The 8,025-nt window shown below is 35.4% G+C and overlaps 1 protein-coding gene across 8 annotated transcripts in view; it reads left to right on the top strand.

The window, feature by feature from the left end:
• The first annotated feature begins 2,717 nt into the window (after positions 1–2,717).
• LOC127971948 (rab-3A-interacting protein) overlaps positions 2,718–8,025 on the top strand; it is a 48,979-nt gene continuing 43,671 nt past the window's right edge. For 3 of the 8 annotated variants that reach the window (XM_052575346.1, XM_052575306.1, XM_052575297.1), the window contains exons 1-2: positions 2,723–2,986; positions 7,471–7,575. The gene's annotated coding sequence lies outside the window, so the exon portion shown is untranslated. Of the gene's footprint in view, positions 2,987–7,470; positions 7,576–8,025 lie in introns of all 8 variants that reach the window. The other 5 variants (XM_052575312.1, XM_052575289.1, XM_052575337.1 and 2 more) reach the window with 4 other exon arrangements.

Raw genomic sequence — 8,025 nt, 5'->3', positions numbered from 1 at the left:
AATGTAACGGAAGATTACATTTTTGTAAAAGGAAGTGTTGAGCCACTGCTAGGAAGACGGTCATGCTTTGACTTAAAGATTCTGAATACCACAGACCAGGTCGCTGCAATTAACAATTCGGCAGAAAGATTTTTGAAACAAGAGGCTGAATATCAATCTTTGTTTAAAGGACTGGGGCAAATCAAAGGTTACAGCCATAAAATATCAGTGAATGAAAAAGTCCCTTCTATAGCTCAAGCTTTAAGGACAGTACCCTACCTGATGGTAGAGGCTGTGAATCAAGAGTTGGACAAAATGCTTGAAGATGGCATCATAGAGGAAGTGCATGAAGCATCTGAATGGGTGTCAAACATTCTTCTCATTCCAAAAAAAGACACTAAAGAAGTGAGACTTTGTGTAGATCTGAGAGAAGTGAACAAAGCGTTAATAAGAGAAAGACACCCAGTACCAACAATAGACAATATACTGCTTATAAAAACTTAATTTTTACCATTAGTATATGTGAGACAAGAGTGATTAGAAATTTAAGAATTAAACTTCATTGCATTTAAACAGTTCTGCTCACGTAAAGTTCTCTATTTGGATGAGGGTAAACCTCTGTGTAACTATTACTCAACAGCGGGTTTACAAAACTACGTCCTGGTGCAACCAAATGTGTAGATTTAATTACAAACTAGCTAATGGTTACTAAAGCCTTGGTCTTAATGTTCTAATTTAAGAACTTGGCTGGTGCAACCCTACACAGGTCTCAAGGAGAGGAACTTAAAAGCACTGTGAGAAACAGCCAAATAATACAGAAAAAAAAAAAAAAAAAAAACACCACCACACAACTCTTCAAATCAAGCAATTCTTAATTTGTGGAGCAGACCGAAAAGCTTTCAAAACACAGTTTGAGCAAACAGGGAAACCATGCCATAGGATTAACTCCGAATTGAAAAGATCTCCAGTAAGCGTTAAGCAAAAGTCCCATGTCCACTTCAGTGACTACTTCCCTGACTATTCTCTTGACTTCTTCCCTGACCTCTTCCGCTTCCCTGTCCCTGACCCTGGCCGCTTCCCTGTCCCCGACTGCATCCCTGGCCCTGTCCCTGACCCTGACCTCTTTCCTGGCCTTGTCCCTGAGACCAGGGATACTCAGACTGAGGGGCGCAAAACTCAATCTTGCCTAGGGCAACCAAAGGGCTAGAGCCGGTCCTGGTTGGATCAGCAACTACGCTAATGATATCTCTATTTGTTTCTATGTTTTGCAAGCTCCAGTCTGGATCCAGAACACCTGAGAAGAGATGATGCTGACCCCTCAGAGGACCTCAGATGATACCAACCCTGAATCAACAAACAGAACTAACAAATATTGCTACAAGTGTGACTGCATCATAAAATAATTATTAATTATTAATAATATTCATCACCTGGCTGACTATGTCTTGTATTAATTTTTTTTTTAAATCCTGTCATACGTGCACAAACTGGCAGTCACCACTTATAAGCTACTACTAAATATGGTAGAAGCATAATTTTCTGTAAAGTTGCTTTGTAACGATTTGTATTGTAAAAAGCGCTATACAAATAAACTTGAATTGAATTGAATGTGTTAAACTAGTGCAGATACTAGGTTACCTTTAAGTATCATCAAAATTAAAATATTACTAATATATATATATATATATATATATATATATATATATATATATATATATATATATATATATATATATATATATATATATATATTAGTAATTTTTAATATTACTAATATATCATTTATAGCCTGTATAGAAAATGATACTACACAGCTTGAGATTCAGTAGCCTACTGCTTGACAACTTATAAAGTATCATGTTTTAATCAAACTGTTATTTATTTATTTATTTTTAATGTATGTGTACGTTAAAAGTAGCCTACCGTTCTGGTAGTGAGAATGATCCGGAAATAAATGAAGATTCATGTTTTGGCATATGATGATGGCATAAGAATGTTTTGGCATATGATGATGATGAACCCATCGGAAAAGCCTCATGTGATTGGCTACAAGAAGATGTTGAACCTGCCCTCTCCCTCAAGCTTGCAAAATCTCTTGATCTGGAAAGCATCTGCTGTCTACACACGTCTGACAGACGTCTTTCTGTCAGACGTCAGTTTTGCATACATTCTAAATCATAAACATCTATTTGACATCTAAAAGGAAACGTCCTAGTATTGCAGATGAGCAAACAGTCAAAAAAATATGTCTTGCAGATGTAAATGCACACGTCAAATAGACGTCTCCCAGATATATGTGTGACTATCAGGGATATTATCTTGACTGTTTTCAGTTAGATTTTAAATGACTCAAACGGTCCCATGCGCGGCGCTGCTGTACAATTGATAATCCTGCGCCTAAATTGGTATTCTTTTTTATTTTTGTAACTTTTGTTTTCTAGTTTTATGTCTATTACCTAATAGTGTTTATGTTTTCTCAGACAAACCGATTTAACACCGCTTTCGTGAGCCGCTCGCCTCCGCCTATGGCGAACGTGCTTGACTTCTGAAATATTAATTATTTACCGTCATGGCCGATAAATGGGCACTCATTTGATTGGCTGAAAAGGAGTCCTTTGTAGGTGGGCCCTTTTCTAGCTGACGATACAATGACTATCTTATGAATATTAATCATGTTACGTGCCTGGAAGACCTATGAAAGTACCAGCGAAACGTCAGCGTGACCTATTTAATAGTCATGAGGGAAACCGTCGCAATAGTAGGAATTGTATTTTTTCAACAGCACAATCATGAAGCGGGATGGTGGCAGCCGGTGGCTCTGTTGTGTCTTTGTCTGGCCCTGGTTACTGTCGTTAACAGAAGACTAGTTTATTGCGAGAAAAGCATGCGTTGTGAGAGGAAAACTGCGTGATCGTGCAAGCGTTAATGTATTAATATTAATTATATTCGTGTATTTAATTGAAGAAGGAGCGGGATACATGACCGACGCACAATATCTCCAGGACATGTAAGTGAACTTACACTATTAGACAGTCATCTTGCGCTTTTAACAACGATTGTTGCTTTTATTTATTGCATCAACGCCAAAACGAACGTATTATGTCATTATGTTAATGAGGCTTTGATGCATTATTCATAAGAAGTTAATATCTATTACGTTACGTGGTGTGGATCACACTTGCAGTAACGTTACTCTGGTAACAAAGTCTTCCTCCTCAGGGTTGTTGAAAGCATAAATATAAAACATGGCAGTTTGTTTTCAGGCCTTCATCCACCTTTATGCAAACATGCACGTATAAAGATAGCAGGTGTGTTTTTATAATAATATGGAGTTGGTTCTCGATCCTGCTCTTCTGCTCTATATTACATTATGACAGTCTGCATGCGTTATACTTGCACTACTACTGTAGTGTACTAGCAGCTGCTATAGGGAGCTGTTGAGGGAATTTTCCCAGTCCCTTATTGCGTCCTATCTTAAAACAATTAGCCCTATGTAGTAAACAGCATGTGGGGGTCGAATGCCTTCAGGTCAGGCTGATACCTGATCCATGTCCTGGTGACAGTGGAGTCATTGTGCACCTGCTACACTCGACTGTAGTGTTATAAGTGTGTCATCTACCGCATCTCCCATAGAAGGCTAAACCAATGTAGCTCAAAGGGGTTATTTTTTGTTCTAAATTAAAATTTAGTCCAAGAATACACAAGATAACACAGCAGATCCTAATGGTGGAAACCTTTAGACAGATCTGCAGTACCTGTTCCTGGGAGATTTTTCCTTACCAAAGCTAGGTTATTTGTGAGGAAGTTCATGTGCCAGCATAGAATCAAACACGTCTTACATTTCATTACAGCTCCATACTATCCACGCTTAATGCAGTTCCCTATTGAGCGTTCACTCTCCATTGTGAGAATCGCTGTGGGAACTCCTCCCCTTCTAATAGCGGTTCTCGCAATGTCACTGTAAGTTGCACTGGATATTGTCTTTCAAATAAGCAAATGTAAATAGTGGCCAGTATAGTGATGGGTTGTGATTGTCAAGTACCCTTTGTCCAATTGTTAACCAGTTTACATAGATTTTTATATTGTATTTGTATTTAGCGTGCTAAGCTTAAAGTGTCAGACAGTTTGTAGCTTAAGGGGCCAAGTGGCACAGAATATGTTTTGCACTTAGATTTTTTACATTTCGATTTTCCGTTGATTTCCTTTATGCTAGACGACCTTGTTTGACATACACCGAAGCAGGAAAATATGGACCAAAAAAAAAAAAAAAAAGTTTGCGTATAATCAGTATTACATGATACATATCGTTGGACTGTTTAATTTATTGTGAAGTCACATTATTTGAAGAAAATTATTATTTTTGTATATTAACATAATAGATAATACATGTAATAGATATTACAATCGTTAATTAACTCATTAATTTTTTTAAGACCAACTTAAATGTTACTTTTTTTTTTGGTTTCTGCTTTTAGACCAGAGGTTTTGGTTTTGTCCAGGTAGTTTCATTTCAGTGCATCACTATTAAACGCCTCTTAATAAAAGAGTCAGATCCAGGATCAAGCCTAATTATACAGTGCTTACAAATGACTATTCTGTTTTGAACACTTTGCTATGTGGTATTTAAGCACGTGGTGGCTAGAGTGTTGCCAGTATGCTTCTCTAAGTTTCCTAGGGCATTTTGGGTAATCTAAATGCTGTTGATTTTTGCCTGTATATGGCTTCTATGTGTTTTCTTCCTGTCTGGTGTGAAAAGAATCCTGTACACAAGTTTCAGTGTAAATAATTTGATATATGTATTTTTTTTTCAACAGACACATAAACCAAATGAACACCGTGACCAACATTAACATTGTGCTGAGCTGCACACAGTCAGACACACACATGTCTACAGACAACAGCATAGTTTAGTCTCAGCACTACAAATACTCTGTGTGTGTCTTATGGAGTGAAAACTCCTGTATTGTGCAGCTAGATGTAGGTGATTGTGTTCATATGACTCTTGTTAGTCATATGTCTCCCCATGACAATACATAAACAGACCCTGTTAGTAAGAATTGTGCATGCTTCATGGTTGCTACATGTGACAGCACCAGAAGAACTGAGGAAAATCAAGGGAGGGAGGCTACTAAATGACTTTTATCTGATGATTTTGACCACATTTAGCTCATCAGGGGCCAGATTCACAAAAATCTTAAGAAAAAACTTAAGAACGTACTTTCTAAATTCTAAGAAGTTTGTAAGAAGTTCCTAGGTTAAGTTCTTTGGGGGGGGGGGGGGGGGGGGAATCAAGAAATTCTCAAATATTTTCTTAACAACATCTTTTTTTTCTTGCATTTTTATAACTAATTATTTTGATTGATAAATTCTTCTTCTTCATTGCATCTTATTATTCTATAATTGAATTTATTGTTTAATGTGAAATTTTGTTTATAAATATTTTTATAAAAATAAAATATAAAATACATTTAATAAGTTATTAAAACCCCTTTACAAAGGTTAAAAAAGCCCTGCAAAGGAATCAAACATTGCCTCATGGTAAGGTTAATTTCTTTCATTGACCAGAAGATGCATCTCAATTTTATTTCTTCTTTTTTTTTTTTCAATAGGAGCACACTTTGCTTCTTAAAAAGAAATGTAAAGCATTTTTTATACGTTTCATCGGTTTGTTGTTTGTTTTTAATTCACTTCACCAAACCAACACTACAAAAGAATCAAAGAATCATATAAAACCCAGTAAAACTTTTGAACATTATTTGTGGCATTGGAATGAAATGTATGGAAATAATATTGTATGATTTAAACTTAACTGAACAACAATATTTTACAATAACAATAATTTGTAAATAACCTAATTAAAATGTGTACATTTATTTAAATTTAAGTGCAAACTGGGTGTTTAATGCAAATGTAATTGGCAAAGTCGGGCAATTATGTTCGCTCATCTACGCAAATGTATCTTTATGTATGGAGACAAAAGATTGATGTTAATCACTCTTCATCTTTTGGTTTTTTTTCTCATCCAACCCAAGATAACTTTAAACAAATAATATTAAATCATATCTAAATGAATTATAATTATATTTTTATACAATGTCCAATTACTATGTTACAAATTAGGCCTTTATGGAACTTTTTTCCGATTTTAATTGGTGTGGAGTGTTTTAAAAAAATTGTAAAAAGAATCCAGTCATGTAATTGTGTTTCTTTTTATAATCGATTACTGTTGTACTCAAGTACTTAAGCCCACCCTTACATCATACAGAAGGCTGTGATGAAGGCTGTCATTGTTCATGGATCAACATGTGATCCCCTCGAGAGGTTATAAACACTCATGCTACAGATAACTAGTGATTTCCCACCGGTGAAAGTAAGAGCTTGTGTAGATAGTCCGGACCATTTCCAGCAGCAGCAGAGCTCAATATTTGATGAGTGAGCAGCTCCAGCCTATCAGATATCTGTTCAGTTTATTACAGTGTTCATGAATACAATACTTTCCCAGAGTTTATATGCTTATGCACATAATGTTATCTAAACTCTGAGATGATGCATTCAAGATGTACATGATTAGTGAAACATGTGGACACACTCAAATTAATTGATGTTTCTTATGACCTTAGACCTTTACAACTTTACTGACCTTACATGGAGAAGCATCAAGAAGTGTTCAGCCCACACTCTTTCAGTTGTTTTTAATAGATCCCAACTGATATATCGTTTTGCAGATATTATCGGCCATAGTGTTGGCAAAAGATCCTGTACTTCGGTACCAAGTCGGTATTAAAAAAAAAAAAAAAATCTTGCGGTACTAGGTTTTTTTAAGGACCCGGTCAACCCGGTTCATGATGGGCTACCCGAAAAGTGTGCTGATGCGTTCTCTTCATAATAGCACTGAGACGTGGCAACATCAAAAGGAGGAAACATCAAACTAACAAAGCACTTTAAAAGACAGACACCCAGATCAAATTAAAGAGTTGAAGCATGTAAGTTTCATTGTGTTTCCCATACATTTATTTATTATCAAAACGAACTGCCACAAATAGATTTTCCGCAAGGCTTTGACTTTGTTGAATAAACATTAGCAATGCACGAGTCAAAGTCAAAACCTGGGGCGGGGGTTTTTATATCACTGTATTTTTTATATCACTGTATTTCTGAAGAAAACCGACGGTCTTAAGAAAATCAGTTACTGGGGGAAAAAAGCGCCTCCTACCGGCAGAGAATGAATCTGCATATACATGCCACCACAAATAGTGTGCGAGTCCGTTCTGCTGTGAATATTATTAAATATTTTAATTTTAATGTCAGATTGAAGTGAACGCTGTTATTAGTGTAGTTAATCGCTAGCATAAGCATGGCTAACACTAATATAATGAGCATTAGAGTGAAGTTTCTTTTTTTTCTCCTATAACTATTATAACAGTTTTCATTTTGCTTATAACTCTGCTGTCATTCATCTGTAGCTTGAATTCTTGTTTTGTGTGTTTGTAGGTGAAGACAAATCAGGAATCAGACGTGGTTGATGCAGAGAAAAGTTTGTTCTGCTCTTCCTGCTGACTTGTGTTCTAAAGCTTTAAACATCACTTCATCACAATGGTATGTTCACATTTCCCTAATGTGTCCTTATGGTTTATTATTTCTTAATATTATATTTTGCTGATGTTCATGTCATTCTGTGTAATGCTTTGTACAACAGACATTGAATACAATTATTATATTGGTAACACTTTACAATAATCTCTCATCTGTTAAACATACTTATAGTAACATTTAGCAGTGTATTTTTTACAGCATTTTTTTTTACCTTTGTACATATTAATTATTAAAAAATTTCAAGGGGCATTAACTATTGTTAACAAACACGGATTTTGACCGTACAAATTAAATGAAATGGTCTATAACATTAAATTAATAAGTAATTTACAAAATGAGCCTACAGTAGAAGAAATAAGACCATTTAATGAAAGTAAAGGTCCATGTTTAATAAAATGGTGTAGAAATATTATACATTTCTAGTTCATGTTAACTATTATTCAGTTTTAGTTT

This window comes from Carassius gibelio, chromosome A4 (genome assembly GCF_023724105.1).
Source record: "Carassius gibelio isolate Cgi1373 ecotype wild population from Czech Republic chromosome A4, carGib1.2-hapl.c, whole genome shotgun sequence".
Classification (NCBI taxonomy): domain Eukaryota; kingdom Metazoa; phylum Chordata; class Actinopteri; order Cypriniformes; family Cyprinidae; genus Carassius; species Carassius gibelio.
Note: the sequence above shows the minus strand (reverse complement) of the source record. Positions and strands in the feature narration are given on the sequence as shown.